Raw genomic sequence first — 7,500 nt, 5'->3', positions numbered from 1 at the left:
CTCTTATGGCATGTAAGACAATATTAGCATCATTCTTTCAGCTGCAACCTTGGTGATATGAAGCAGTTTGCGGAGCATGTAAAGAATAAGTACAAAAACATCATTCAAACCGGTAAGTATGCTTACTTGCAAATCTTCGAAGGTCAACAAGTACAAGGCTTTAATGCTTCGAGTAGTTTCTGTATTAGGCTTACATCGCTATACAAAGACCCAGAGAACAACGAAATGACACTGAAATTGTATGCAGACAATAGGGTAAACAGAATAGAGGAATACTGAGGTGGGGGGGAGGGGGGCACACTCCTACTGAGGAGCTGGCCTTGTCCAATCACAGGGTTGCCCCTTGATGGAAGTAATAGTGGGGGAGCATCATCAGACCCTGGACCCTGGTGGACCTGGCAGCTCCCAATAACAACTATTTACAGGGTCGGCTGCTGCTTGAGGTGGGGAAATTGCAATATAAAAAAAGAGTGCATTTTAGTAACTTCATTTATTTCCAGGCAGGATAACAATTAAACTAAAATGTTTGCTTCTTAGAGAAAAAATGAAAATTAGTTTTGCTGTGTTATAGCCTTCCTCTCAGCCGGGGTGGTCTATGGTGATGGGGTCCACAACATCAGCGGGTACTCGTTTGGCAGGAGGGTCTCTCTCCTTCTGTATAAAGGATGTGTTGAGAAGCACAAAACAAGCTGCCACTATTTGGCAAGCCCAGTCCACCAAGGCACCGAAAGTGGGCTTTCAGAACTAGAAATGCCATTTCTAACCTGACCCTTGACTTCACAATTTTAGTCTATCTAGTTTGTGGTCTTGCATGTGGGTCAGTACAAGCGGATCACTCAAAAGGGCTGAATAGCCCTGAGGATAAAAAGGAATATTGCTATGATCCGTCTCACAAAATGCATGCCAGCATGACCAAACAACAAGAATCCTTAGGATAGGATCTTTAGCTGAATCAATCAATCAATCAATCAATCAATCAATTGCACCAATCACTCTATATGGAACCATATGAAAGGAGTGCGCTGCATTCAAGATGACCAAGCGAGTATCCTTATAGGTCCTTAACCTGAACATTGATGCTGTGAAAAGCCTTGTGATTGACAAAATGGCCTTTGTTCTCTCCCACCCTTGCTGAGATAGAAATTTGGCGCAATCAATCAATCGATCAGTTGCAACAATCACTCTGTTGAACCATATTAAAGTAATGGGCTGCATACAAGATATAACAGTATACATCATAGGGTTACATTATTTATAGATCACGTAGTGAACTTCAATGCTATTTCATAGAAGCCCTGTTTTATTGACTGCGCGTGTAAGTGGCCTGGAAGCACAACAGGCACATCAGGTAACTGCGTTAGGCCCACAGCTGCCTTGCGGATCGCGCAGCTGACTGTGTTCTTGCTTATATTCTCTACACAGCACACCACAGAAAAGTGCCTGTTCCAGAAGAATACTAATGTAACTAAAAATGTTAGTGCTTCGACGTGTCGCACTGGCAACGTATGGCTCAAGGAGTTAATAAAGATAAGCTATGCCCTCGGCAGGGAATCCATATCTGTCATAAAGATGCAGAACCTGTTGCCTTCCTCAGAGACCCCCTCACTACACACACACTGAGGTCCACAGGAATATTCCAAGAAAATTGATTGGACAGTAGGCGGTGCTTTCACAACCTGCTCAGAACTAGGATAGGTGTTCAACATAGGTTACCATGACGATAAACCCCGGTGGAAAGTGAGCCACTGTTGTGACACTGAAAACCCAGGTTTAAGCCTGAAGTTGACTCTCTAATCCCCGAATCCAGCTTTGGAGTATATAGGACCCTGGTCTTCCTGTTCAAATTGAACACTTCCTTTTACATCAAAGTATTTGAATTCAAAGTTGTGTCTTTGAACAAATGTCCATCTCAACCTAAAACCAATTTATACTCATTAATACAGACCCAATATCCCTCACATATCATCAACCTTAAATCTGTTCATGAAAACATTATTTAAGTCAAGAAACACACACAGTGTATGTTATAACTGAATGTCTAAAACGACTGTACACCACAGTATTTGTCACCATCTGTGCAATGATACAAATTCTCTTGTTAACCAACAACATCAATAATAACTAATGCTAATAATGCTTAAAAACAAATGTGTGGGTGTATCCACGTGCGGCTCGCATTGGGCGCCTCCAGTTTCACACACTTATGGAAGTGTGCCAGGGTTCTTTGGTGTGTTCGCTTCCCCCCAGCTTGCGCTCGCATCCAACAGCACGGAGAAAAGCCTCTTGAGCAACCAATCGCCTTGGACCCGCTAAGGAGTCCTGCCGAGAAAAAAAAAAAAAAAAAAAAAGCCTCGCCTGTTCTCTCATCTCCTCTGTGCACGGATTACCAAGGCTGTCACGTCACGTCACAGCATTTCTTTTCTGAGTCTCACAAACACTTCTGCCACCAGAGAGATCCACAGTGTTTGTGCAAACACACGCACACACACACGCACACGCACACACACACACACACACACACACACACACACACACACACACACACACACACACACACACACACGTTCCCGTGACTGACTGACTGTGTTATTCAGGAGCATGTGAAAAGGTTACTATTGAATATATGCCTATCAGGCTTTGCTATACAGTGGAAGCCAAAGCTTGTGGCAATTATGTGGCTTTCATTGCAGGGTGAAATTATTTTTGTGGAGGTAGTTATTGCTCTATAGCGCACATAAACAAATAAAACCCCACACCAGCAGTAGGCTTCTCTGACACTCACATAGATGAAGGAAGAAAAGTAAAAAAAAAAAAAAAACCTTTCTGAACTATTCCTAATATCACATTGCTAGACAATGAGATGAAGAAAAAAAATACTAGACTACACATCATACTTACATTTAAATGTCAGCACAAGGACTATAACATCTCATCCCATGTATCTTCCTATTACGCACCAGCTTCACTCAGAGTAGTGATTTTTCCATTTCACACGCAACCTGAGGCCAATCCACATGATATACCAATCAGAGAGGCTCACAGCAGCCTGCCAAAGGCATGCACCCATTTAAAGGCCCATTTGTTATTAAGTCAATTACTGCAGGGATGATTGGGAGCTTCTTTACATCCCCATTAAGGGTGCGGGATCTGCTATTATGGTTAAGTTCAATTCTTACTGTCTTCATTCAGATGAAAGATAAATATCTTCCGCCTATCCTGTGACATCTCAATGAAAAGCTCTAACACACAGTTCACAGAAAGGGATCGCAGTTGTCAAGGTGCCAACACTTTTAAGTAAGTGTAATAATGCAATAATGTCTTGCATTCTGCCATACTAAGTGCAAGTACAATGTACTTCTCATATAAAAGCATGTGGTTGAGTAGGTACAGGGTTATGGTTAGTATCCTATTACATGTAGATCTACATACATGCAAAATGCCAATTTAAATGAATTATTTACCTGATTATGCTCAAATTTATAGAGACACTTAATTATGCTCCAACCCCCATCCCCTTTCCCTAACCTGTATTCGTATCTATTTTCTACCCTTACCCCTAGCCCAGGTCTGTGCTCTCGAGGCGGATACCCACCCCTTATCTATGGCTAGCCTGTGATGGATGTTTAGATGATTAGGCGGTGCCTTGTTCAGACGCTGAGATAAAGCTGTGGTGTGCTGGTTAGCATCATTGCTCTGCAAACAGATGGGCCAAGTTCGACTCCTTTGATTTGATTAACGGTGTCTGCTAAATACAAGTCCTTTATATGCATGGGAAATCTCTTGAGGTGTATCGGTTGTTGTCTCTGGTATTGACATGTGTCCTACCCCATCGCCAGTATTGTGGAGGGGGGGGTATGGGATGCCAGACACTACTGTTGAGCCTTCTGGAGGTGTCGTGGGCTCAATTCACTGAAACAGTGACAATGGAAGGTGCCTACTACTACTACAACCCCAGAGAAATGCTTGCAAAGGCATTTTTGTTGTTGTTGTTGTTGTTGTTAAGTATGGTGAAGTTTCAGTATGATAGTTGCAGTGCACCCTGTTGTGTTATAATATTCAGGTTAGTTATGAGCACTTTCATGTAACAGTGGGAGCTCTGGCTGCTGTGGGAAGTCCCCAACCAACAGCACAAGGGATTGGACACCTTTTCCTGTATATATCTGAAATACTAAATAAAAGTGTGTGACCTGAATGATGGGGAGTTTCAGCTGAAGTCGATTAGGTTTGCTCATTTAGCAGTGCGCTTGCATGGCTTCTCATGAGAATAAAATTAATCGCAGGAATGGAATGGAATGCACTGGTATGAGTTTGCACAATATGTATCAGAGAGAAATAAATTGCTAATGGATTTTCCAAAGAGAAATTATTCTATACTATTCTATTTAATGACTGGAAATTGATTAAACTTTGTTAATATAAGTCACAGACAAATACACACACACAGACACACACAGAGGGGGAGGGGGGGGAGGCATCCTGTTATTCATGTAGATTTGTATGTAAGTGTGTAAGTATGTGTGTGTGTGTTTGTGCGTGAGTATGAGTGTAAATGTTTAACAAGACTTTTGTTATTGATTAACTGATCATTAACATGTCTGTAATTCTATTGTAATTGTCTGTAAAGTTTTGCACAGCTTGTATTTAAGCAGTGCACAGGAATTGTACTCACATCAAACCCATCCAGTTGACACTTCATGCCTGCATCCAAAGAAGGGCTGGAAATACAGAAAATAGGATTTAATACCCTCATGAATTTGAACAATATAATGTTATTGAATCAATGGGACACCTGGAATATATTCGAGGGGTTTTAGAAAGTAAAAGAATAGTTGAAGATGAATTAAAATTTCTCAATAATGCAGCTGAATTGTCCACGAGAGAGTCTTCAAAAGCGCGAGGTGAAGAATAGATGTCTTTTCTTTCACTCAGGGTGCATTGTGTGGCTGATTGAAATGTGTGGAGAGGACTGAAAGGAGCACACATGGGGAGGGAAAGCAGTGAGAGAGACATCGCCTGTTTCCAGCGGCAACCCCAAGCTCTCATTGCTCGTTCCGTTCTTTGCTCACACTGCTAATCATGCCATTATGAAAAATGTCAGCCCTAAATCACCTGCCCATGGTTACCAGGGGGAGAGGGCAGCGTCCCAGGGAAGGGAGGGGGGGTCTGTGAGTCTCTTCTCTAAAAGCATTCGGTATGAAAGAGGGTGCAGACCCCCTTGGAAGAAACAAACATAGCGAGACCTACTAAGTCATAGGAAATTATGCAATGGTGACTGTTAAACGGTTTGTGGTCTGGTCTATTTGCTCGGTGGGTTCACAATTGTTAAAGGCTTAGGTTAGTATAGGTATGACTGCAGGAGAGAAGCATGACTATTTTCTATGGGAGTTCAACACACTCAGTACTCAAAGCCTGAGATGCAACCAAGAGGCCAGAAGCCCCAGTAACACAGATCAACTGCAGGTGGAGATATGACTGCAGTTATTAGTTCATCCTGTAGGGGGCCTGGAAACGGAGGACAAGGCCACAGAACCAGGGTGCTACGAGGTCTAAGGCATCTCAGTCCTCTCGCAGAGAGGAACTATTTGGGTGTTATATTAATCAGAAGTTTATACGAGGCAACGTACAACGTCCTGTGATAGTGTGCGTGTTCTCTCAGACAAGTGATAGTCACCTGTGCCTGTTATTCTCTGCATGTCGCATGTCATATTAAACAGCCTATGCAAATTATTGCACAAAAACTTAAACTTGAGAAGCACATTGCTGTCCCTGAGCTGTGTGTTCTTCATCATAGTGTTTGCAGTAAGACGGGCACTTCTAAAACCATCCTCTGGAGGCAGTGCTGATCGAACACACAGATGTGTCATCATGAGCAGGATTGGCTTTCCTCTTTCCTCTGCCAAATGTTACATTCACGTATATGTATATACTTGTTACTATTCTTGTTAATATTCTTGTGTGTGTATGTATATATATACAGTATATATGTACATACATACTGTATATACACACAAGAATATTAACATGCATTTATAATTTGTTTATTTTGTTAATAACTGACACCTGTTGCGTCCTTACGTGTGCAGCTGACGGTCCCTTGGTAGTAATTCATTTACAATGATGAGGAACCGGTGCTGGGAAAGATAAACTGGCGATGGTGTAGAGCAGGGGTGCCCAAATTCTTTCTTGTCAGGGGCCAAATATTAATCGGAGTGGAGGGCCGAGGGCCAAAACTACATTTTTCATGTGAGGTCATGCCCCATTACATTGAAATGTATTCAATTTGTACCCAATTAACATTAACACTAATATACATTCCTGCAAAATCAGAATGAGGTGACAAACCAAACCCCTGTGTGTCTGGCGATATCCTCCCCAAGACTTTTTTGTGATTTTAACATGACAATTAAGCATTCTGGTATACTCCAAGAAGAAAACAATGGGGAAAGATAACATTTGCTTCAGGTAAAAAAAAAACTTTTTATAGCATATCATACTAAATTAATATAATCTATTTAGGACATACACAGGAAAGATGTTGAAATCCCTGTGCCGTAGGTATATAATGGCCAATCAACAAACAGCCATTTACAAAAGGCTCATAAACATGATGGCAGGCAACAAGAGTGACTACTGATGTTTCGATAGATGGAAATACTCCCGTTATTTTCTATTTGTATCCGTAAAAGAGAAAAATATAACAGTTACGTGTAAGCTGTGCCCTGGAGACAAGCGCCTCTCTACTGCACTTGACTCCACAAAAGCTACCTCCACAAACATTTGTTACGCGAACACGAACAGGTGAAACTTTTAGCGAGAGAGCGTCATGCCTCGACCTCAACTCAGATCGAGTATCTTAAATCACCATTTAATTTGAAGCTTGCACATTAACTACTGGTTGTTTTCATATTTCATATCAACACTCTTTACACACACATAAGTAAGGTACTTACAGTTGGCAACTGCTAGCTATGAACTCTTGTTGAGATAAGTGATTTTGAACTCATGAATATGAACTTGTTCATACGAAGTTTCACAGGCACCCTGAGGGTTTCTACTTTTTCCCATTATAATGTTAAAGTTAAATCGAGGAGACTATAACAACAGCTAGATAACGAGCTATCATTTCATGCAAACGGAGCTCTTCCATTTAAATCGTTATTAAAAGTTTCCTTAGCTAGTTAGTTAAATAGCATAGCAACTAGATAACCATAGATATGGATCTGTATTAACAAAAGGACAATAGCGCCCCCCCTTGACCCATCTAAAACAATGTTAAAACTGTGGCCAAGCAGTGAACTGCAACCAGTCTGGGTTAAATATGACGTTGAAACAGAGAACCTGTTCAAAATGGGTTAAAATGCTGTCTAATGAATGGCGTTCTGACTCTAATTCTGACCAGAGTGCGGGCCAAAAAAAATCCTGCGCGGGCCACATTTGGCCCGCGGGCCCCAAATTGGGCAGCCCTGGTGTAGAGACTGGTAGTTGCTGCAGGAGTAGTTG

Source organism: Sprattus sprattus, assembly GCF_963457725.1.
Source record: "Sprattus sprattus genome assembly, chromosome: 7".
NCBI lineage: Eukaryota > Metazoa > Chordata > Actinopteri > Clupeiformes > Clupeidae > Sprattus > Sprattus sprattus.
This window is presented reverse-complemented; position numbering follows the sequence as displayed.